Here is a 26,838-nt window from a genome sequence, read left to right on the forward strand (position 1 = left end):
AGGAATGATGCTAAAGCTGAAACTGCAGTACTTTGGCCACTTCATGTGAAGAGTTGACTCATTGGAAAAGACTGTGATGCTGGGAGGGATTGGGGGCAGGAGGAGAAGGGGACGACAGAGGATGAGATGGCTGAATGGCATCACGGACTCGATGGACGTGAGTCTGAGTGAACTCCAGGAGTTGGTGATGGACAGGGAGGCCTGGTGTGCTGTGATTCATGGGGTCGCAAAGAGTCGGACACGACTAAGCGACTGAACTGAACTGAAGACATATTTTCAAATCACAGAATCTATTTTTCTTCCCAGTGTCTGGATGAGTAAAAGCTTAGAGAAAAAAGGGGAATAGAAGTAAAAAGATAGGATGAGAAGTTTCTTTATCTTTCTTTTTCTTTCTTTCTTTTCTTTTTTTTTTTCTTTTTTACGTGAAGAAAGACAACAAGTAAAGCACAGTTCAGGTTCTCCTTCCTCCGAATTTCAGTTCTCTGGTGCCACATGCACGTGCATGAGGACCAATATTTCCTGCAGGGATCCAATACCACTTTATCAAAATACTCTTGAAAAGAAAGCTAGAGTTGGTGGAGCCAAGGCAGAAGGCTGAGACAGAGTTACACCTATGCAAAGCCACAGCAGTGTCTCTATAAAAGGTGGGCCATGCAGAAAAGTAGGAGAGGTATACAAGAATTGTGTGATGCACTTGTAATGTTTCAGCTTCCCTGGACATTTTGGTTTCTCAGCGGTGCTGAGACGCTTCAACAAGTTTGTTCTCTGTGATCACTGGTCCTTGTGCTTAGAATGTTTTCCTTAAATGCCAGATGAGTAGATTTTCATTTATATTCAAGTTTCTGTTAAGAAAATACCCTCTTGTCTTTTCATATATGTATACACCTTATCTGTATGAGGGCTTCCCCAATGGCTCAGCAGCAAAGAATCTGCCTGCCAATCAGGAGATGCCAGTTCAATCTCTGGGTTGGAAATATCCCCTGGAGAAGGAAATGGCAATCCACTCCAATATTCATGCCTGGGAAATCCCATGGACAGAGGAGCCTCAGGAGATACAGTCCATGGAGCTGCAAAGAGTCAGACATGACTGAAGCACATTATCTGTATGAAATTAGTGCTTTTATTACTCAGCATAGCACTCATCAATTTTTCACTTGTACATTGGTATAGTTTTGCTTATATTTTCTCTCTGTTTATTGAAAATTACCATAGTTCCCTGACTATCTTGTGTTCCCTACTATATCCCTGTCCTAAAACAATATGACATAACATATTCTTTCAATAATTATATTGCAAATTAAATGCATAGGTGTATATTTTTCTAAATAGCAAGCCATACATGCCTCCCTGCCAATATTATTTGGAAAGAGAGTAATGATCTCAGGTGAAGAGCAGCATGCTTAAAATATGAGAAGAGTCAGCAATACCATGGAGGTTTGCAGGGTCTCAACCAGTCCTCATATTCAAGTCTTTCCCATGCTGGAAGTTTTGAAGAGCTGCCATGTCAACATCAGGAACCAACAGGGAAGCAGAGAGGAGACACTGGACCAGTGTGTAATCTCTTCTTCTAAAACTAATAATATGTGGCTACTCACTAATACATATGTGGCCATTCATGAAGAGGCTGTCAACTCCCTCCTGATGCACTGATGTGCAGAAATTGTGTTTTCTAGTTTACAAACTGGAGAAGCTTAAAGAAAGCCTAAGGCACAATGTTTGAACTGTACTGGGACTGATTTATTTATCCAGAGTAAATAACTTTGAAATCATTCTGAAAATGAATGAATTGATTAAATTTACATTTTAAGAAGTCAGATTATTATATCCAGTAGGAAAGATTGGGGAAAATGTTCAAACTCAGAAATTAATGCTAATTAAAAAAATTATTTATTTGACTGAACCAGGTCTTGGTTGTGGCATGTGGGATCTAGTTCCCTCACCAGGGATCGAACCCAGGCCCCCCTCACTTGGAGTGTAGTCTTGGCCACTGGACCAACAGGGAAGTCCCAATGCTAATTGTTCTAAAGCAGTTCCTTTTAAAAATCTGAGGTTTATGGATTCTTGCAGATGTTATGTATCATATATGTGAACTGATTTTCCCCACCTACATTCGTGTTAGTTTCTAGGCTAGAAAGTTAGACAGTTTTCTTTAATATTTTTCTAATGGGTGTAATTTATGTCAGGAATAGGCCGTTCCTTGAGAAATTAGGAGTAAGTGGGCTATTAAGTGGAAACATTCAAACCTTATTAGTCATTGCCAGACATTTTTCTAGGTGCTGTTTAATAAAATCTTCAAAGAATCCATATATGAATTTAAAATATGGGCACCATTTAAGATCTAATTTTATATAATCCATTGATTTGTTATTTACAGGTACATATACAGTTTATCCCGGAAAAGGCAATGGCAACCCAATCCAGTACTCTTGCTGGAAAAGTCCCATGGACGGAGGAGCCTGGTGGGTTGCAGTCCATCGGTCACGAAGAGTCAGACACCACTGAGTGACTTCACTTTCACTTTTCACTTTCATGCATGGGAGAAGGAAATGGCAACCCACTCCAGTGTTCTTGCCTGGAGAAACCCAGAGACAGGGGAGCCTGGTGGGCTGCCATCTATGGGGTCTCACAGAGTCGGACACAACTGAAGTGACTTAGCAGCAGCAGCAGCATATAGTTTATCCAACTAGGATATTATTACTATTTTCTCTTCTTTCATGAAAAAAAGAAAAGAAAAGAAAAGAAAAAAAAAAACCAGAAACAACTTCTAAGATCCTCTTACCACGGATCTTAACTTTATTTGTGGGGCAAAAAGAAACTTTATTCTTTGCAACAGATGTTTTGCTTTAATGCTAGGGCTGTGAGTCTATTTTTAGTGTCTGACATAATGGTGCAGGAAACACTTATCCAAAAATTGTTAAGACTACAGGAAAACAAGGTAAAGTGGGGACAGGTTGGCTGGAGTCAAATGTTCAAACAGAACTGAATGACTGAGGACACTGATCCTTCTGGATTTAGTAAAATCACTCTACCTGATAGACTACAGCTTCTCTCCACTACCTAAACAGCACTGGGTTTCTGATCTTGGCTTCCGCTTACCTACCTCAGTTTGTGGAGGCCCTCCCCTTATGCCCCTGCAGTCCCCATTCATCCTCTTCAGCTGGATGGCATCTCAGTTTAGATTTCAAAAGATTGTGAGAGTGTTCTCCTGTTTGGGATACAGAATGGCAGTATAGACTGGGAAAACTACTAACATGTCTGGTTTAAACTTTGTTAGTTTTAACTTTGACAAGTTTTCACACCTCACTATAACTCACCTACCTATTTTCTTTAAAGGATGTAATGAACATGATGATAGGTTTTCTTTTTTACCTGAATAAATTAAAATTTTTTAAACATCCAAGAAAATTTGCAAATCAGTACATTCCAATATACTGATCTAATCAGTATATTCCAATCGATAGTATATTTTTTTCTGATTATTTGTTAATATTATACATACAATACTGGAGTTTAATATTTGATTTAAAGTTTGAACTTAGTTGATATCGAATGATCTGAATGCCAAGACTAGCAAGGAAACAAGCATTCAGCTTTCTCAATAGAATAATCAAGAAAATGGGAAATGAGTTTCTGTAATGAAAGAACTTAGCCAGAGCAATTACTGAAGTAGATTTTCATAAATCAATAGCTGTAAGTTATGATTACAAGGCTGTGTTTGAATCACTTTTATTATCCCCAGAAACGTTATCATGTATAAATGCTTTTTGTACAGTTACTTCTTGTTCCTCTCCCTTATTAGGTATAAGGCTTAATAAAAAATGTAAAATTTTAAAAATTATTTATCCTATGAAATGAAAACAGTTTTTTCATTTATATTGTTATTTTCCTTGTTCATTTACTTAGTAATATTGATATTTTATAAAATGAACATATTTCCAGAAATCATTTGGACATTTTTCTACCACTCTCAATATGAGTAATAGCTTGATCATGTACACAGATTTTTAACAAATGGTGGGCTTCCCTGGTGGCTCAGCTGGTAAAAAATCCACCTGCAATGTGGGATACCGGGATTCAGTCCCTCGGTTGGGAAGATCCCCTGGAGAAGGGAAAGACTACCCACTCCAGTATTCTGGCCTGGAGCATTCCACGAACTGTATAGTCCATGGGATCACAAAGAGTCAGACACAACTGAGCGACTTTCACGTTAAAAAAATGGCAGTAATACTTTTAGTGATGTAACAGCACATCCTTTTCTTTGATTTAAATGTTATCACACAGCTAAGCATAAATAAATCTAGACATTTTTTATGCAGAAATCCTTATACAATTTGATTTAAGAAAAACATCCCTTATTCAGTTCAGTTCAGTCGCACAGTCATGTCCGACTCTTTGAGACACCATGAATCGCAGCACGCCAGGCCTCCCTGTCCATCACCATCTCCCGGATTTCATTCAGACTCACGTCCATCGAGTACATGATGCCATTCAGCCATCTCATCCTCGGTCGTCCCCTCCTCCTCCTTCCCCCAATCCCTCCCAGCATCACAGTCTTTTCCAATGAGTCAACTCTTCGCATGAGGTGGCCAAAGTACTGGAGCTTCAGCTTTAGCATCATTCCTTCCAAAGAAATCCCAGGGTTGATCTCCTTCAGAATGGACTGGTTGGATCTCCTTGCAGTCCAAGGGACTCTCAAGAGTCTTCTCCAACACCACAGTTCAAACGCATCAATTCTTCGGCACTCAGCCTTCTTCACAGTCCAACACTCACATCCATACATGACCACAGGAAAAACCATAGCCTTGACTCGACGGGCCTTAGTCGGCAAAGTAATGTCTCTGCTTTTGAATATACTACCTAGGTTGGTCATAACTTTTCTTCAAAGGAGTAAGCGTCTTTTAATTTCATGGCTGCAGTCACCATCTGCAGTGATTTTGGAGCCCAAAAAAATAAAGTCTGACACTGTTTCTACTGTTTTCCCATCTATTTCCCATGAAGTGATGGGACCAGATGCCATGATCTTCGTTTTCTGAATGTTGAGCTTTAAGCCAACTTTTTCACTCTCCTCTTTCACTTTCATCAAGAGGCTTTTTAGCTCCTCTTCACTTTCTGCCATAAGGGTGGTGTCATCTGCATATCTGAGGTTATTGATATTTCTCCCGGCAATCTTGATTCCAGCTTGTGTTTCTTCCAGTCCAGCATCTCTCATGATGTACTCTGCATATAAGTTAAATAAGCAGGGTGACAATATACAGCCTTGACGTACTCCTTTCCTATTTGGAACCAGTCTGTTGTTCCATGTCCAGTTCTAACTGTTGCTTCCTGACCTGCATACAGATTTCTCAAGAGGCAGGTTAGGTGGTCTGGTATTCCATCTCTCTCAGAATTTTCCACAGTTTATTGTGATCCACACAGTCAAAGGCTTTGGCATAGTCAATAAAGCAGAAATAGATGTTTTTTCTGGAACTCTCTTGCTTTTTCCATGATCCAGCAGATGTTGGCAATTTGATCTCTGGTTCCTCTGCCTTTTCAAAAACCAGCTTGAACATTAGGGAGTTCACGGTTTACATATTGCTGAAGTCTGGCTTGGTCAATTTTGAGCATTACTTTACTAGCATGTGAGATGAGTGCAATTGTGTGGTAGTTTGAGCATTCTTTGGCATTGCCTTTCTTTGGGATTGGAATGAAAACTGACCTTTTCCAGTCCTGTGGCCACTGCTGAGTTTTCCAAACTTGCTGGCATATTGAGTGCAGCACTTTCACAGCATCATCTTTCAGGATTTGAAACAGCTCAACTGGAATTCCATCACCTCCACTAGCTTTGTTCGTAGTGATGCTTTCTAAGGCCCACTTGACTTCACATTCCAGAATGTCTGGCTCTAGATTAGTGATCACATCATCATGATTATCTGGGTAGTGATGATCTTTTTTGTATAGTTCTTCCATGTATTCTTGCACCTCTTCTTAATATCTTCTGCTTCTGTTAGGTCCAGACCATTTCTGTCCTTTATTGAGCCCATCTTTGCATGAAATGTTCCCTTGGTATCTCTAATTTTCTCTAAGAGATCTCTAGTCTTTCCCATTCTGTTGTTTTCCTCTATTTTTTTTTTCTATTTCTTTCCCTTATTAAGGAATATAAATTACATCCTATAGTATAACATGGAGAAAGCAATGGCACCCCACTCCAGTACTCTTGCCTGGAAAATCCCATGGGTGGAGGAGCCTGGTGGGCTGCAGTCCATGGTGTTGCGAAGAGTCAGACACGACTGAGTGACTTCCCTTTCACTTTTCACTTTCATGCATTGGAGAAGGAAATGGCAACCCACTCCAGTGTTCTTGCCTGGAGAATCCCAGGGACAGGGGAGCCTGGAGCGCTGCGGTCTCTGGTGTCGCACAGAGTCGGACATGACTGAAGCGACTTAACAGCAGCAGCAGCAGTATAACATGGATTATAAAGAGCATGTAGGACTTCCTGGGTGGCTCAGACGGTAAAGCGTCCATCTACAATGCGGGAGACCTGGGTTTGATCCCTGGGTGGGGAAGATCCGCTGGAGAAGGAAATGGCAATCCACTCCAGTACTATTGCCTGGAAAATCCCATGGACAGAGGAGTCTGGTAGGCTACAGTCCATGGGGTCATAAAAAGTTGGACATGACTGAGTGACTTCACTCACTAAAGAGCATATAGAAAAATCATGTGTATAACTTTAGCTGCTGCTGCTGCTGCTGCTGTCACTTCAGTCGTGTCTGACTCTGTGTGACCCCATAGACGGCAGCCCACCAGAGGCTCCCTGGTCCCTGGGGATTCTCCAGGCAAGAACATTGGAGTGGGTTGCCATGGCCTCCTCCCTAACTTTAGGTACTCATGCTATTATCTGAAGCTTTGGATTCTCTGATTATATATTTCCAGTCTCAGGAATGACCCTGTATTCTTCATGTGATTTTGTTTTTATTTATTCATTAAAAAAAATTTAAACATTGTGATTTTATAAAGCATTTTGAGATAGTAAAAACTTAAAGAATCAAATTCGCATTCCCAGATTTTTTTAACCCATTAATTACTGAAGATATGCTGAATGCATACAAGCCATATTTTTAAAATGAAATATTTAGAGAAATATTAAAAGTAAATCCCAAGGTATATACTTTTTTAAAAGAATTTCCAAACTATTCTAACACAACTTTATAAATTAACTATACTTCAATTTTTTAAAGGTTGGAAAAATAAAGGAAAAAATCAGTAAATCCCAAGTAGCTTAATTAAGCATTTCCTTAAGCTATTTCTTTTTCACTCTTCCTAAACACACTTGGTAGATCCTTAGGATACTATTTCTAGTCCTAACTTAGTAAGGACTTAGGATATAGTTATTTCATTTACTTTCTGTCTATATTCTTAAAGATTTTTCAATACTTTTGCATTCTTGTTTTCATTCTTGGACATATTTTACCTTATACTAATTTCAAGCATTATCTTCTATTGCAATTGTGGAAGGGAAGCAATAAGACAAAGTGAAATGTCAATCATTTTCAGGATGAAAAATGTTTTAAAATGAATGTAAGACTAGCATTTTCAAAGAAAAATGTAATATAATTTAAGCCCATAAAAGATGAAGAAGTTCAATTAAGGCATTTAAGTTTACACTATGGCATAAAACTTTACAAAATTTTGTCATGATTACATGTTGAATAATTCTAAAATAGTAACAAATAAAGCAAAAAAAATCATCATTCTTGAACAAAATATAACTAATTGGTAGGGAAAAACAAAATAAGACTGTGTTTAATGAGAAACTGTCCATTTCTGCATGGACAGAAGCAAAAACTAAATCAACCAACATTTCAAAATTTTATTAAGAATAATAGGAGGAAATTCCCTGGTCGACCAGTGGTTAGGACTCTGCACTTCCACTGAAGGGAGACAACGTTCAATTCCTGGTCTGGGAATTAAGATCCCTTAAGTAATGTGGCATGGTAAAAAAAAAAAAAAAAAAAAAAAAGAATAGGAAAAAATAAATAAAAACTAGAATAGGAAAAAAAAATACTTCTCAAATAAGTACTTTACAAAAATCTATTTCATATGTATGAAAAATAACAAGAAGAGAAGAATTAATTGACAGGCATTTTAAACTTTTTTTCTTAAAGGATACATTCCAGAATCAGGTAGAGTGCTTGTTGCTGCAATTGCTATCATTGCCATTGTCAATGTATTTGCCTGCGTGCATGCTAAGGCCCCTCAGTGATGCCTGACTCTTTCTGACCCTTTGGACTGTAGTCAGACAGGTTCCTGTGTTCACGAGGTTCTCCAGGCAAGAATGCTGGAGTGGGTTGCCATGCCCTCCTTCAGGGAATCTTCCCCACCCAGGGATTGAGCTTATGTCTCCCAAATTGCAGGCCTGTTCTTTATAATGTGAGCCACTAGGGAGCCTGAAACTTTCGTTAACACAATCTATGACAAACCTAGACAGCATAATTAAAAAGCAGAGACAGAATCCGGCACAGGTATACATGTGTTATGGCAAAACCATTACAATATTGTAAAGTAATTAACCTCCAATTAAAATAAATAAATTTATATTTAAAAAAAAAGAAATTTAAAAAAAAAAGTAGAGACAGTAATTTTCCAACAAAGGTCCATAGAGTCAAAGTTATGGTTTTTACAGTAGTCATGTATGGATGTGAGAGCTGTACCATAAAGAAGGCTGAGCACTGAAGAACTGATTATTTTGAACTGTGGTGTTGGAGAAGACTCTTGAGAGTCCCTTGATTTGCAAGGAGATCAAACCAGTCAATCTTAAAAGAAATCAGTCCTGAATAATCATTGGAAGGACCGATATAGAAGCTGAAGCTCCAATACTTTGGCCATCTGATGCGAAGACAAGACTCATTTGAGAGGGGGATGACAGAGGACAAGATGACTGGATGGCATCCCTGACTCAGTGGACATGACTTTGAGCAAGCTCCGGGAGATAGTGAAGGACAGGGAAGTCTGGCGTGCTGTAGTCCACGGCGTCACAAACAGTTGGACACAACTGAGTGACTGAACAACAACAACAACTCCAATAGCCAATGGAATTTGCTGTATGCTCAGGGATTTCAAACGGGGCTCTGTAACAACCTAGAGGGCTGGGATGGGGAGGAAGGTGAAGGGAGGTTCAAGTAGTGGGGGGCAGGGGCGCATATGTGTACCTATGACTGATTCATGTTGATGGTTGGCAGAAACCAACACAATTCTGTAAGGCTGAAAAATTAGATAATAAAAAAAGAAGTTCAGAAAAAAAATTGCCATAGAAACCTATTCACACCTTTGGGAAGAAAGAAAAGGATAAAAACTAAAATCTGTAGAATTTCGTGTGTCCATCAGTCAAGTTTTGGGTGGTTTATATATAGTCCCTCCGTGTTGCCTCATTACTACTGCCAAAAATAATAAGATAATAATAATAAAATAGAAATTTGGAATAACCCAGATTGAAAAGTTATTCTAGGTTATGTTACTGATACTTTTAATTTCTCCTTTATTTTCAAAGAATATTAATTGTACTATTACCTCACCGGGTTTAACTTATCAATATTGCTACAACCGGTAAAATGTTCCTATTTTTCTCCAACAATCAAATCTTTATTTGATCTTTCTAATTTTATTCCTTTTATTTCTTCCATCATCATCACTTCATCTATGCTGCCAGGTTTCCATTACTTAAAGGTTGAAAATATACAGATGTTGTCAGCCAGGAGAAAGTCCTGTTTTTCAGCAGAAATAGCTGAGGAGCATTCCTTTTTGTTCTCTCCTCTCTATCCACAACTTACAATAAAAGTAAACAATCATTACTTATGGTTCTTTTTTGTTTTCTAGACTTCTCTGATTCCAATAAACAGTTGATCTTTAAACCTCATTTGCTATCTCCAAACTCTTTTTGTTAACTTCATTTCCTATGTACTTTTAGTTCTCATATACACAAAGTTGTCCTTAGTGAACATTTTGTAATAATAGCACACACTGAGACCCACTCTACTCAGAATTTATTATGTTTGAGCATAATATCTAACATAGCTGCTAGTTCTTTCTGTCCCTATGTTCCTCTCTTCTCTTTTTTCTCTCTACCATTCTTTCATTCCTTCCTTCTTTCCTCCTTCCCTTCCTCTTTCCTTTCCTCTCTTTCTCACTCCCTCCTCTCTGGTCTTATTTCCTTTCTCTTTGATATAAATATCTTTTAAAATATGCTGGAATAATATTTAGCTTTTATTTAGAAAACATCTCCTTTCACTCCTGTTTTACATTAAAGGAATATATAAAGGAGAATAAAAATAAATGATTTGATGACTCAATCAATTTCCATATCTGAAGAATCAGGGCTGTAGGGTTTAAATGGAATTCGTTTTTGCTTCTTGCCCCATTAAAACACCGATAAACATCCTAATGTGAAACAGATTAAAATATTTATAGAATTTTCTTTAGTTTGTTACAAAAGAAGGGATTTGCATGTCCTTCCAAGTAATGTTTCAGAAGGAAAAGAATATCAAAGCAAGAAAGAAAGCACTTGTGTACTAAGAAGCACATATTTTATGAAAATTTATATTTTATAAAATTCTGTCACTGCTTCCCAATCCTATAGTAAACATGGATTTATATCCTGAGATTTTTTTATGACTAAGGTACACGTTGAAAGCCATATCATTATGTAAACATCTGGACATATTTGCACTGGTGGCAATAAATTTGTGTTTGTGCCTATGAAATGAATACTAAAGAAAGCAATCATTTTTTTTAAACTTCTTTTTTGTAGTAGATTACTGCAAACAGAAGTATCAATCTTAATCTTCACTTTTACATGCTATATGGAAAGTTATTAAAATATATATCAAAGAATTGAAAAGTTTCTTTTGAGCTTTTGAAGGAAATAAATTGCACTGTCTGTGATCGAAAAAGCCTCTTTAAAAACATTTAATGGGTGTTTTCCATTTTTGCTGTTGATGGACCACAAGTTTATGAACCTTCATTAAAAACTTGTAGAAAACGTTAAGTGTTCTGTTTTCTTAGACTGTAAATCAAAGTAATTTGGCCCATTTCAATTCATTTGTATTACAACTGTCTTTAAATAATCTTTACAGTTATGAAATAAAGTTTTCGCGTATCTCACAAATAAGACCAACTCAATTATTTTTACTGTCAATAATAACACAGTTAAAGACTTAGCTGTATATTGTAAGTTTCTCTGACCTGGATTTTGCCTGTAGGTATCTCTCATCTTGTCCTTCATAATAATTTAAACGTTCCTCTTGATAAATTATTTCTAGTTCCTGAAGCACTACTTTTACCCTATATACTTTTGAGCTTTGAAAATGTTCTCTCCTCTATGTGGGTTAGTCAGTGTCCCAGTGTTTGTGTGGAACTTTAGTAGTTCTTATTCTTATACACCCTTTGATTTCACACTCTGCCTCAGTCTTTACAATCTATTTGGATAAGCACCATTGTCATTTTACTTTGTAGTTCTTTTATACTATATAGGCTACCCTATGATTTATAACTGTGCATTTAAAAATTATTGTGTATAAATAATATAGTATTTTCCTTTGCACTATTTGATAACAGGAGAGTATCATAGTTTTTTTTCTAAATTCACAGTTTCTAGAATAAGGTCATTCAAATACTAGATGCTCAATATACATGTGTAAAAATGTACTTAACGTGTTAACTGCAGAAAATTCTGCTTTGAAACAAGAGGTATGTAAAAGTGAACGATATTTTAGGGCATTTCTGGATTCTCACTGAACTAACCATCATGGTAGGATTTTCACATATTTTTGAATCACTATTTTTGAGTCTTCCCTGGTGGCTCAGATGGTAAAGCATCTGCCCGCAATGCACGAGACCCGGGTTCGATCCCTGGGTTGGGAAGATCTCCTGGAGAAGGAAATGGCAACCCACTCCAGTACTCTTGCCTGGAGAATCCCATGGACGGAGGAGGGATGGCTACCATGGACTGGTAGGCTACAGTCCATGGGGTCGCAAAGAGTTGGACACGACTGAGCGACTTCAATTTCACCTTCACTTTCACTTTGAATCACTAAGGAAATTTTTTCCATATACTCATACATAATAATTTTTATGTCCTTCTATTTGTGGGAGTTTCCCACTGATTTTATAGTTCTGTATGTCTCTTTCTTGGGTTCCCTTTAATATGCCATGGCCAAAAACATTTTCCTGACATTTCCAATGCAGACAGAGTCCTTCTTTCTTTCTGCTTCTCCTGTCAATTATCTTTGCAGAAAAAAAGAAAAAAGATTCTCTTTGAATTGGCTGCATATTAAATTGCCTTACATTAAGAATTGTAAATTTCTACATAACTTAAAAATTCTATCAAATGTCTGACAGAAGCCAAATATATAAAGATCCTGGTTAGCTAAGTATATACAGATTGAATAGAACATGGGCATTCTTTGTTTTTTCCTCAAGAGGAGAGGCTTTTTATCTTTTCCGTTTCCTTTCTTGTAGATAACTTTACAGCTCAGGAGATTAATAATTTGTCATGTGCTTTCTTTTTCTACACAACCATAGGTGAAGCTGTTTCTTTAGCAGAGTTCTCTGAGAAAATTACATTTGCTAAAATTGTGAGACAACTTTTTCAAGTTTGCAGGTCTCAAGGTGAGTGATTCCAAGTAAGGACAAAGTGGTAAACTTCACATGTTGTGAAGGGTTTTAAAAAAAAACCTCTTCCCAATCCAATGCCCTCCATCCCCTGAGTGCTAGAATATCAAAAAAGAAATAGTCAAAATCAATGTCAATTTATACATAAAACAAATTAAAGACAGGAAAACTGAATTTCATATCTTCTGTTTTGTTTTCTTGTAACATATCCCTGCTGGTATAGATGTTTCACTATAAATTCCATTAATAATTCTGATACTTAAAAGAGCAATTCCATGGCATGTCATGTTATGGTGATATTACTGATTCCTTTTCTTACTCATCAACCTCCTTCAGTGTTTCAAGGTAACTGAATAATGAAATAGCCTTTCTCCTGCCTTCAAATACATTGAAATTCTTGAATTAAAGCATACATTTATCTCAAGCTTTTTGAATAAATTCAATGAAGATAAAAATCATTTCTTATGCTTATATGGATGTAGTAGTAATTGTACTATTATGAAATGGTATGGTATTGCTTCTTAGAGTCTATTCCATCCACAGGTCATAAATCTAGTGTCTGGCTACTTCTATTACCTAAAGCAAGATCACTATTTATATACACAATATGTCAGTGAAGAATTTTCAATTTCATCATCATGCTAATTAGAGAACATAATTAGGATAGTTACTTGAATTCATTTTGCTTTACCAAAAATGACAGTACATAAATTTATTTGGGTACTTAATAGGTGTCCATACAAATTTGTTTAACAATATGACTTTCTGAATTATATTTGGGTAATTTCTTTTTTTTCCTATTTTAAACTAAATATATAGTAATGCTGATCACTGATTTTACAACATTCAACATCAAAATAACATATTTCTGTGACATAATGGAAAGGTATAAACATCAACACTTGGATGATAGATATTCAATATAGATTCCACTTTATATTTTAACTTTTATAAAAAAGAAATAGGAAAGGTATATGTTGGTGTAACTTCTAAAAAAATCATAAAAATAGTTAAGTTTTGATAGTTTAGCTTGATACTTTGATAATTAGGTCTAAATATCACCCACCAGTCCTGCCATTTTACATAGAGCACAAGTCATCCCCTTGGATAAAGATGATCTTGGGACTTTCCTGGTGTTCCAGTTGTTAAGAATCCACCTGCCAATTCAGGGGACATGGGTTTGATCCCTGGTCTGGGAAGATCCCATATGCTGTAGAGCAACTAAGCTCATTAACTGCAACTACTGAGTCCATGCTCCAGAGCCTGTGATCTGCAGCTACTGAACCCCACACACAATTACTGAAGTCCATTTACTCTAGGGCCTGTGCTCCAAAACAAGAGAAGCACCCCAATGAGAAGCCCACACACACAAACTAGAGAAAGCCAATACGCAGCATCAAAGACCCAGCACAACCAAAAATAAATAAATAAGTGTACTTAAAAAACAAACAAAAAAAAACCATTGATCTTCATCTTGTACTTCTTTGGATAAAGATGTATCAATGGCTGCCATTCATATTTTGAGTAGAGTGTAAATTATTCTCTGTGGCCTAAAATTTCTGCGTGATCCACATCCTGCCCTGCTGGCAGCCTCCCTCCTTGACCGAATTTCAGTCTTGTTCTTCCAAAGTGTCTTATGTACTAGGCCTGGACTCTGAATGCCTTCTCTCCCTACATCTTGTCTTGCATCCACCTAGCTTAACTTTAGCAATAACTCTGCTAAGTGACTTTAGTGAAATGTCCTTTACCTTTATCTGATCAAGTTCCTCATCCTAGATCTTTCTGGTGTTTTATATCAATACTCTCATTAGGTGAGCTTAGCAAGAATTCTCCTACCCCTGATTTGTTCTCTTAATGATTTTCCAATCCACTGACTCCCTCACTCCGCTCCTTGGCTATAAATTCTCAGTTGCCATTAACATATTGAGAGTTGAATGCAATCTCTCTTAGAGGTTTTGCAATATCTCTATTGTAGAAGTCTTTAAAAAGAGTAATTCTTACCATTTTTACAAAATGAGAGAATTATTTTTTTCGTAACACCTCCATCCAGTCAATGCTTGTCCCACTCTTTGTTCTCCTATTCATTATATTCTATCTAGACTGCTATCTGTATGCTTCTATAGCATACAGCAGTGTTTCCATTTGAAATACTACATGTGATAATTCCTCTTGTGTTGCTCTCAATTCACTCTTCAGATGACTAGGTTCTTTTAAAAATTCATCTTTTTACCTTCCAAGTCTGATTCTTAGAGAGTCATCCCTGACAATCTTTCATAAGCTCTCACCCCCACATATACCCTGATTTTCTGTCTCAGAATTTTCCTTGCTTCATTCATAACATTAATAACAATGTATTGTTCAGTTCAGTTCAGTCGCTCAGTCGTGTCCAACTCTTGCAACCCCATGGACCGCAGCATGCCAGGCCTCCCTGTCCATCACCAACTCCCAGAGTTTACCCAAGCTCATGTCCATTGAGTCAGTGATGCTATCCAACCACCTCATCCTTTCTTCCCCTTCTCCTCCTGCCCTCAATCTTTCCCAGCATCAGGGTCTTTTCCAATGAGTCAGCTCTTCACATCAGGTGGCCAAAGTATTGGAGTTTCAGCTTTAGCATCAGTCCTTCCAATGAACACTCAGGATTGATCTTTAGGATGGACTGGTTGGATCTCTTTGCAGTCCACATGCATGATACTGGATGCTTGGGGCTGGTGCACTGAGACGACCCAGAGGGATGGTATGGGGAGGGAGAAAGGAGGGGGGTTCAGGATGGGGAACACATGTATACCTGTGGCAGATTCATGTTGATGTCTGGCAAAACCAATACAATATTGTAAAGTAAATAAATTGATATTTTAAAAAATACAAAAACGAAAGAGTCTTTTCCAACACCACAGTTCAAAAAGCATCAATTTTTTGGCGCTCAGCTTTCTTTTTAGTCCAACTCTCACATCCACACAGGACTACTGGAAAAATCATAACCTCGACTAGACGGACATTTGTTGGCAAAGTAATGTCTCTGCTTGTTAATATGCTGTCTAGGTTAGTCATAACTTTCCTTCCAAGGAGTAACCATCTTTTAATTTCATGGCTGCAGTCACCATCTGTAGTGATTTTGGAGCCCCAAAAAATAAAGTCTGCCACTGTTTCCACTGTTTCCCAATCTATTTGCCATGATGTAATGGGACCATATGCCATGATCTTAGTTTTCTTAATGTTGAGTTTTAAACAAGATTTTTCACTCTACTCTTCACTTTCATCAGGAGGCTCTTTAGTTAATGGGTTTCTCTCTCTCTTTTTTTTCTTACTCAACATACTGTACTGTGATAGTCGTAATATATTCATAACACATTTTTCCAGTATAAAACATATTTCACATTAAACAGCAAGTGCTTACTTACTATATATTGTTCAGAACTGTAACAGGTGAGGTATATATATATATATATATATATTTTTTTTTTTTTCCTGCCTAAAACCAAACAAATTAACTTGCCACAGTTTCATGGATGCCGGCAGAAGACAGAAACTCCTGAGGTAGAAACGAAGGATTATTATAGCCCAGCCAGGCAGCATGAATATCATATTCACATCAGTTTCCCTTGTCCCCCATGTCTGATGAGAGAAACATAGATAGGCCTGAATTTCATATACAGTAGATTGCACTCCAGGAAAGAAAGACTGATCTATGAGAACTCAAATCTGTGATGAATATTTTCCCAATGCACTTGGATAGAATATTTTATTTTGAGGATAGAGTTAGTCCTTTTTTTTGTTCCATGTATGAAGGTTTAGCTATAAAATGATATCTAATTAGGAAAATTGTCAGCATCTCTGAAAATTTATTTATGTGAACAAGTAAACTGGATTTTTCTCAGTTTTTTTGTCTTAGATGCCTATATACAGAATAAGGTCAGAAACTAAGGCCAAGATTTCACATAAATATGGAGATCAAAAATGAAAAATTAGAGCTATGAAACTATTTAAAATCTATATTTTAAAATCCTAAAATTAATTACTTTAAGCATCTGTTTTAATAATTAAACTTTTTCTTGAAGCATAAAGGATCCACGTCTCTAGAATTTTTCTATATCTAATATGTAGTTACATCATGACATGTCTATGTTTGCATTCAATTACTGAACTTCCATTTCTTCAAAAAGAGCACACATTTTGAATCATAAACTAATTTAAAAGTTAATGAGCTCATGTCTCTAATAACAGCAAAGTATTACAAAATATGACTACAGTTTTGAAAGATTGCAGTGTGCAATTTATTTTTTTTTAAGTATCTGCTCTATGGAGGCGAAACTCATGATAAATAACACATATTTTTGATATGTGCTATTTTAATTCTTGTTTATTTTTAATAAAATAATACCTAAAAGAAATGTTATTATTTTTGAAAGAGCAACATTTTTTTCATCATATTTTGGGCAGAGTAAAAGCAAGACATGATATAGTAAAGTTTTATGTTTTAAGCGTTTTTCAGATTAGTTAAATGCATAAAACTCCACTTCAGTGAAAATGTTATCTAATTAAATAAGCACATATCTCTTAGAAATAATGTATATATATTATTATGTATTATGTATTATATTATTATTATATTATATGTATATATGTATTATTTAAAGAATAAAAATAGCAACAGAAATAAAATCTATACCAAAAACAGCAACTGTAACAAAAGAGCAACTTCCCCCATTACTGTGAAGTCAGCCTGATAAACATCATCTGTAGTTTTTGAGTGGAAAGACAAGAACTGGGATTGTATAAAGTTCACTGAAAATTTATCTTAGAGGATATTTTCAATGTCAGTACAGTGTAGATATAGCATACGCCCTAGCATTGTCTTGCTATTAAAATCAAACTCTGTTGGTAATTTGACTGTCTAAAAGTCAAACTCAGCAACTTTTAAAGAACAATATAATTGTTTATTTGTTTGTTTGTTTTACAATGTATCATTCCTGTTGTTGTTATTTAGTCTCTAAGTCATGTCCTACTCTTTCACGACCTGGTGAACTTTAGCCCTCCAGACTCCTCTGACCCTGGGGTTATCCCAGCAAAAATAGTGAAGTGGGTTGCCATTTCCTATTCCAGGGGATCTTCCTGACCCAGGGATAGAACCTGAGTCTCCTACATTAGCAGGTGGATTATTTACCACTGAGCCACCTGGGAGGCTAATTACCTCTATTACACAGCATAAATTAAAGAATTAGTAGACAGCCCAGGAGAAAAATGTGACGTGTATTTTTTTTAAAGTGGAAAAGACCTCACTATGAGCCAAATTTAGGAAATAGCAGACAAGATCATCATAATATATTTTTTCAATTTACTCTTGAATTTAAAGCAAAAGGTTGGTCTAAATTGAAACTAAGGAAATTCATCGTAGAAAAATAGAAACCAAGTATAAATTATAGAACTCAACATACAATATCTGATATGAAAATTGCACAAAGTAAAAATTAACAGAAACTAGAGACTGCATAAGAAATAATCAATGTCTTTAAACAGATAGAAAAATGAGTAATACAACTGAAGAAAAGAGAGCAGAAACAAAGATAGCCAGATTTTTAAAAACAAATTAAAAAAAGAATAGATTAATGAATTGTAGGGAAATTATCAAGAGGGGTAACAAATATGTAACTGGAGTCCCCCAAAGATAAAATGATATGTGTGTGTAATTTGAATAAATATATATGTAGATGAATGACTAATGAGTGGGATGTCAGAAATTTAACGAAAAATATAAACTGTAAACATAAATTCAAGCAGAGTTTGTATAGATAATAGCAATCTAGAAACATTATTGACAAACTTAAATGTATATATATAAATATATTTTTATAAAGGTAAAATCCTAGATACAATCAGGGAGAATAAGGTAAATTACTTGGAAGGTGACTTTATCATCTCATAATATATGGGATGATTGACTTCTGATTAGAAACAACAGAAGTCAAAAAGGATAATGGATGGAAAAAGGCACTTTGATATGATGAGTCTATTGAATTTTAGACTGGTATAATAATGACCCTAACTTGATAATTAAAGCATGTGTATGGTAATACACAGAACAACTACTATTAAAAATAAAGCAAAACAAACAAACAAAAATGAATTCTAGAGAAAAATAAACAGAAAAGCAAGCAATTGCATATGAGGATCTTAATATTGTAAGTGTAATATAGATAATATATATTACCCAGAAATAATCCTTTAAAAAAAACTTCTTTCTCTTTTGAGTTAATGTATATTTTCTCTAATTAGTTGCTTTTGAATAAATGTATAACTATTCAGAAAAATACTCTATCTACCCAAAGGTGAGGAGGCTATAAGAGGTATATTTGGTAAAGCCTGCTAATTTTATGCCATCACTGAATCCTACCATTCAGAGAACTATTGATTTTGTTAAGTAATAAAACAGTCAAAGACTTGAGGGATTAGAATGAATTAATCTTGGAATTTGAGTAGCAAAAAGTAAAAAAAAAAAAAAAAAAAGCAAAGTGTTTCTTTTACTATTTGAGAAATGAATATGACAAAAAACAAACAAATCCCAATCTCATTTATCCCAGTTACTTTGTGTTTATGTTTTTCTCTGGCAAGTGGAAACCAGTGTTCTTGGAGTTCTTATTTGATTACCTGAAACTGCAGGGTAAATATCCGGGTATACATTTGTTTATGAAATGTTCTGAATTGCTTATCTAAACTTGAGTTAATTAAAATTCAATGATGAATTGGACAAGTCACTTGGTAAAATAATTTGGAAGAAATAATGAATGGAAAAAGGTGTCCCCAAATGCATGTTATATTTACAATTTCCTAAGGCACATGCTTTAGGCTTCCCAGTTGGCACGGTGGTAAAGAATCTGCTTACCTATGCAGCAGACACAAGAGATACAGGTTCAATCCCTGGGACAGGAAGATCCCCTGGAGAAGGAAATGGTAAACCACTCCAGTATTCTTGCCTGGAGAATTGCATGGACAGAGGAGCCTGGTAGGCTACAGTCCATGGGGTCACACAAAGTCGAACATGACTGACCGACTAAGCACATGCACACATAGGCACGTGCTTTAGTTTTCTGGAGTTTTCATTTATCACAAGACCAATGAAACTGGATTTAAAAGTTTACATTCATTTCTTATTTTCAAAAATATAAATTATGCTATAAAAATAGAAGACTGTTTACACATAACGTGAATAGAATCTAGATGAAATTTGGGTTAAATATAAAATAAACATGCACAAAAAAAATGAATTTATTGTATAATTCAGATTAAAAAAAAAAAAACACTGAGCCTTAAACTTAAACTTTGTAAATAACTTCTTCAATTCTCTACTTCGCTGCTGCTGCTAAGTCACTTCCGACTCAGTCATGTCCGACTCTGTGTGACCCCATAGACGGCAGCCCACCAGGCTCCCCTGTCCCTGCGATTCTCCAGGCAAGAACACTGGAGTGGGTTGCCATTTCCTTCTCCAATGCATGAAAGTGAAAAGTGAAAGGGAAGTTGCTCAGTCGTGTCCGACTCTTCGCAACCCCATGGACTGCAGCCTACCAGGCTCCTCCGTCCCTGGGATTTTCCAGGCAAGAATACTGGAGTGGGGTGCCATCGCCTTCTCCGTCTAGGAATATGTAAACAAATTCACAGACAAAAGAAAGTAAATATATTTACAAAGTCATTCTGCTATATATATGTCTATGTGTGTGAGATACATTCAGAGATTTATGAGATTTTTCAAATATGAACCATTTGATATTTCATTTCACATGCTAGCAAAATATAACTTCCTGGTTTAAATAAAATGGCTTATAAAGATGTTCAGAAATTCTGTGGACATCAAATACCTCCTAAAACACAGTACTTTTATGAGCTGAGTGTAAATGAATCAAAAACATATGGCAATCGTTGCTTCTAAATGAAATGCACATGGCAAAAAAGACAAAAGAAGAAAGTCCTGGGCAGAATTCATGCAAATGTAGCCTTTGGATTTTTAAAGTTCTTTTCCTGGTACTAAAAAAATATGCATAAAATAAATACTGCCACTCTTCCTATTTTTAAGATCTATTTGCTTAAGACTAGCAGAACATTGTATGTACGTTTTCAGTATTTCCATTTTATCCAAGCACTTTGCTTTATAGGCTCTGCCTCTATAAAACAAGAGTTTCCAGTCATTTTCTCCTCTAGAGTATAGCTTCAATTAGGACATAAAAAGATGTACATGGTGTGAGCACTATTTGGTGCAAGAAGGACACAGACTAGGAAATGCCTTCAGTATTACAAGATACAAAATTTGGAACAATGTGCCATTATAAAATTCTTCCTGGGTTAAAAAAAAAAGAAAAAAGACTTGCATTTTGTGAAGCGGCTCTCTATACATATACTCTCATTTATTCTTTCCTAAAATAAATGTTTTTGAGCTTTAGTAAAATCAAAATATGCATAAGTTCTTGAGACTCAGCACATGAAATTCCTTCCCATATATGTTGTTATCTCTGATGGACTAGTCATTAATTATTTTTGTTTCGTAAGACCTAAGGTACAAAACTAATTAGTGGTTAATATTTCACAACTTTCCACCAATATATTTTTTCTTGAAGGAAGATTATAAATTAATCGTTATCTCAAGCCAGCCCTAAAAATTAAAGCTGTGCCAAATATAGTATTTTATTTTTGAGCTACAAAATTAAGAAGCAGGGAAGCATATATAATTCAAGTGGGACATTACAGGATAAAAATGTAGACCTTGTTAAAAAGTTGTTAAGATTTCAAGATGGTAGCAGCAGTATACTATATCAAGTATAGTATATGAATCATAAATTAATACCATAATTTATACCATAATGGCTTGACATATTGATATTCCCCTAACTGATCCCCTAGCTTCAGAAGCTACACATATCCTGGATCATATAGATTGAAGAAACTTTGTTGAACAGTCTTCAGAATCCTAGCTGTATACTCATCAGTCTAACCTAATTTGATAGTCACTCTTTTAGGCCAACAATGGAATAGTCAGTGAATTTAGATATTTTAGATCTTAAATAAAGAAATCTGCTTAATATTCTTATATAAGCCAATAGAAGTGTTCCTGTATTATCCTGATATTTTCCAGACAAATTTCCCATATTGGTAATTGTTCCATTGATGTTTATTGATTGATATTGTTTTTGTTTAATCAAGTCCAGTTTGATACTTTTTGTAACCCCATAGACTGTAGTCCCTCAGCTTCCTCTGTCCATGGGATTTCCCAGGCAAGAATACTGGAGGGGGTTGTCATTACTTTCTTCAGGGGATCTTCCTGACCCAGGGAGCAAACCTATGTGTCCTACATTGACAGGTGGATTTTTTACCACTGAGCTACAAGGGAAACCACATGTCTGTTGATTAGGTCACATATTAAATTAGATTCCTTTACTCTGGATAAAAGCAAGCTTAATGTAACTATGCACTGTGTAGTTGATTGGAACCAAGAGAAAAATCTATGTCAATGTATGCCTGAATTCTCATTATTTATTAATCTAATAGAATTTGAAGAAGTTAGTGGAAGATATTGTAAGATATATGGACTAGAATCTAATTATTGGAATTTGTGGCATTATAGATTTGTGGATAGAGGAAATTTAAGACCAATGTAGTTCAATTTTAACATACATTTTGATTACTTTGTGTATAAACTTCCTTGAAGGAATGATTTTGAGTCTTGGAAATATGGTGCTCAATGTCTCATAATTTATAATTCTTCTGGAAAAAATACATAGTGTGTCTTAGGGTGTAATATGTGTATTAGAAATACATATGGGTATCTTTATATATATATTATTTCTTTAATATACAGATATATTTTTATTTCTAATGTATAGGAAAAGGAGTACGTCAAGGCTGTCTATTGCCACCCTGCTTATTTAACTTATATGCAGAGTACATCATGAGAAACGCTACACTGGAAGAAGCACAAGCTGGAATCAAGACTGCCGGGAGAAATATCAATAACCTCAGATATGCAGATGACACCACCCTTATGGCAGAAAGTGAAGAGGAGCTAAAAAGCCTCTTGATGAAAGTGAAAGAGGAGAGTGAAAAAGTTGGCTTAAAGCTCAACATTCAGAAAACAAAGATCATGGCATCCAGTCCCATCACTTCATGGGAAATAGATGGGGAAACAGTGGAAACAGTGTCAGACTTTATTTTTGGGGGCTCTAAAATCACTGCAGATGGTGACTGCAGCCATGAAATTAAAAGACGCTTACTCCTTGGAAGAAAAGTTATGACCAACCTAGATAGCATATTCAAAAGCAGAGACATTACTTTGCTGACTAAGGTCCGTCTAGTCAAGGCTATGGTTTTTCCCGTGGTCATGTATGGATGTGAGAGTTGGACTGTGAAGAAGGCTGAGTGCCGAAGAATGGATGCGTTTGAACTGTGGTGTTGGAGAAGACTCTTGGGAGTCCCTTGGACTGCAAGGAGATCCAACCAGTCCATTCTGAAGGAGATCAACCCTGGGATTTCTTTGGAGGGAATGATGCTAAAGCTGAAGCTCCAGTACTTTGGCCACCTCATGCAAAGAGTTGGCTCATTGGAAAAGACTCTGATGTTGGGAGGGATTGGGGGCAGGAGGAGAAGGGGATGACCAAGGATGAGATGGCTGGATGGCATCACGTACTCGATGGATGAGAGTCTGAGTGAACTCTGGGAGTTGGTGATGAACAGAGAGGCCTGGCGTGCTATGATTCATGGGGTCGCAAAGAGTCGGACACAGCTGAGCGACTGAACTGAACTGAACTAATGCATATAAATATGCATGCTCAGTTACATCAGTCATGTCTGAGTCTTTACAGCCCTATGCTCTACTCCATCAGACTCCTCAGTCCAAGGGATTCTCCAGGCAAGGATACTGGAATGGGTTGCCATTTCCTTCCTCCAGGGGATCTTCCAGACCCAGGGATTGAACCCCGGTTCCCTACATTTCCTGCATTACAGGCAGATTCTTTACCTCTGAGCCAGGTGGCAACCCACTCCAATATTCTCCTCTAGGAAGTCCCATGGACATAGGATCTTGACAGGCTACAGTCCATGGGATTACAAAAGAGCTAGAGACAACCTAGTGACTAAACAACAACAACATATCATGTGTATGTATATATATATATATTTATGATAGTTGCATTTATCACATGCAACCTTTGTAAAAAAAATGCTTTATTAGGTTTTAACACATTTTATTTATTTCAATAAAGTAATTTCCATATTAATCATGTAAAGTTAAGAAGAATAGTCCCCTGTCATGCCATCTGACCTAGAAAAATAAGCTTATATGTTTTAAATATTGCACAGCTAGTTTTGGTAGATACTGTATTTAAGCATTGATCTTTTTTACAACAGGTGATTATTATCAGACAAACCATTTATTAACATGTTAATAAAATTGTGCCATGACAGGTCCATCATGCCATCATGGTGATTATGCCATCATTTATTTTAAAAATCATAACTCTTCTTTATTCCATGGATTTACTCTATCAGAGGATCAATATCTCATTTTCAATTATAACTAATTTTTTGGATGACAGAGTTAGAATGCATAGAATAATAAACTAAATGTACAGTGAAGTATTTTTCTTAATTAAATCATTTGCTTTTTAAAATTCAGATTCAATTGGTATATGTTGGTAAGTATTTTTTCAGGTATTCTATGTTTTTGGAGAAGGAAATGGCAACCCACTACAATATTCTTGCCTAGAGAATCCTGTGGAGAAGGTAATGGCATTCCACTCCAGTACTTTTGCCTGGAAAATCCAATGGATGGAGGAGCCTGGTGGGCTGCAGTTCATGGGGTCGCTAAGAGTTGGACACGACTGAGTGACTTCATTTTCACTTTTCACTTTCATGCATTGGAGAAGGAAATGGCAACCCACTCCAGTGTTCTTGCCAGGAGAATCCCAGGGACGGGGGAGCCGGTGGGCTGCCATCTATGGGGTTGCACAGAGTCAGACACAACTGAAGGGACTTAGCAGCAGCAGCAGCAACTATGTTTTTACATTCATTATCTCAGCTATTTCTGCCCATAATCCCAAAATGTCAATAAACAAATTTTCAGTGTAGTTTACAAAACTGAGCTTCAGACAGGTTACATGATATATCAAAGTTCACATAAAGTGAGTGAACAGCAAGAATTCAAACTCTGGTGCTCTAATTGAAATATCCACGTTCATTAAAGACTAGTATTTTATAACACATGCAAGACAATCTGTAGAAAGAACATTGCCTTTCTAGTACTTAGATTTTATTAAAGTGGAATTTTCTTTATCAAATATTTTGCTTTGTTAAAAATGTTTATTTAAATATTCTGAAAATATAGTCTATAAAACAGTACTAGTTTCACCCACAGAATAACCAAACTGTTTGAGTTTAAAAAAAAAAAAAAAAAGAAAAACTTAAAAAGAAATTAAAACAAATGTTAATATGAAAAAACCCTATTCAACACCGTTTTAAGTCACCTTAGAAAAAAAAATCATTGGCTTTTTTTCCCCCTGAGATCATGCTTTGTGAGGCATCTTCTTTTTGTATTTTCTTATTTTAGTTGATTCACTTACCACACTTGAAATGTATATTTATGGTTTATCAGTTGTGGATCAGAACTTGGGAAAAGCAAAATTTTCTTGCAAGATAATCACATTTTAAAATCAGCATTTTAATGTCACCTTCAAGAAATTTATATATCTAGTTATTTACTTGTTTAAAATATTATTTGAAATGCATTAATTAGATATAAATTCAGGCATTGTTAGTGAGTATGTTTGCTTCTGCTGCTAAGTCGCTTCAGTCGCTTCTGACTCTGTGTGACCCCATAGACGGCAGCCCACCAGGCCCTGCTGTCCCTGGGATTTTCCAGGCAAGAACACTGGAGTGGGTTGCCATTTCCTTCTCCAATGCATGAAAGTGAAAAGTGAAAGTGAAGTTGCTCAGTTGTGTCCAAATCAGCGACCCCATGGACTGCAGCCTACCAGGCTCCTCCATCCATGAGATTTTCCAGGCAAGAGTACTGGGTTGGGTTGCCATTGCCTTCTCCAGAGTGTGTTTATAGTTATTTATATTTTCCAACTGGATTTTCTGAAATACTCTGTTTGTATCAGTGATTTCCTATTTGAGAAACTACTATTTTAAAAGCTCTTTGCTAGACAATGGAGCTACAAATACATCATTTTATATGTATTATAAAATTAAGAAAATGAAATGTACTGCTTGTGGTAGGACAAAAATGGCAGGGGGCGGAGCAAAACAGTATTCCACGATGACTAATAAATAACTGGACGGAGTGACCCAAGACTTCAGAAAGAAGATGACTATGTACCATCATTTCAGGCTTTACAATGGTCCAAGGGCATGGTTTAGAAAGTAAGTCAGTGACGGGGGAGAATAGAACCTAGTTTTCCAGAGAGAGGAAACTGTATGAGTAAAAGTGAATGGTAGAATAAACTTGAAATTTCTGAACAGGGTGGGTGAATAAGACACATAGATATAAAGCTGTATGCTGTTCTGTGCTGTCTGCACTCAATTGTGTCCAACTCTTTGTGATCCCATGGAGTGTAGCCCTCCAGCATTCTCTGACCATGGCATTTTCCAGGCAAGAATACTGGAGTGGGTTGACATTTCCTACTCCAGGGGTTGAAACTCTGTCACTTGTGTCTCCTGCACTGACAGGCAGATTCTTTACCACTGTGCCACACAGGATGTCCCTTCAAGAAAGATATTGGTCAGTAATAATGCAGTAATAATGGGTGTAGAAGAGAAAGTGCAGTGATGATGCTGCATCAGTTTTCCTTTAGGAAAAAGTCTAATGGAACAAAAAACTTAGAATGACCTGAGTACAGCTATAGACAAGAAGAGAGGATACAAAATAGGAAAGAAAATTGATAGTGAGTGATTAACAGAATATTATTAGCTAGAGATTTGGGGAACATGTTAGCCTGAGTGACGGAAAAAGTGTGATAGAATTTCCTGACAAGAATATCCAGAATGGTGATTTATATCCCATTCTCTGCATTCCATCTTTAGCTTCTCCAGCTCATTTGGAATTCAAAGTGATAACATTGTAAGGCAAGTTGGTAGGAAATGCTGAGGGTAGAATCATTCATGAATAAATTTCCCCAGAAGTGAAGTTATGCAACATGGGATAAGCTTATCATTGATAACTGG

Source organism: Capricornis sumatraensis, chromosome 12, assembly GCF_032405125.1.
Source record: "Capricornis sumatraensis isolate serow.1 chromosome 12, serow.2, whole genome shotgun sequence".
NCBI classification, from domain to species: domain Eukaryota; kingdom Metazoa; phylum Chordata; class Mammalia; order Artiodactyla; family Bovidae; genus Capricornis; species Capricornis sumatraensis.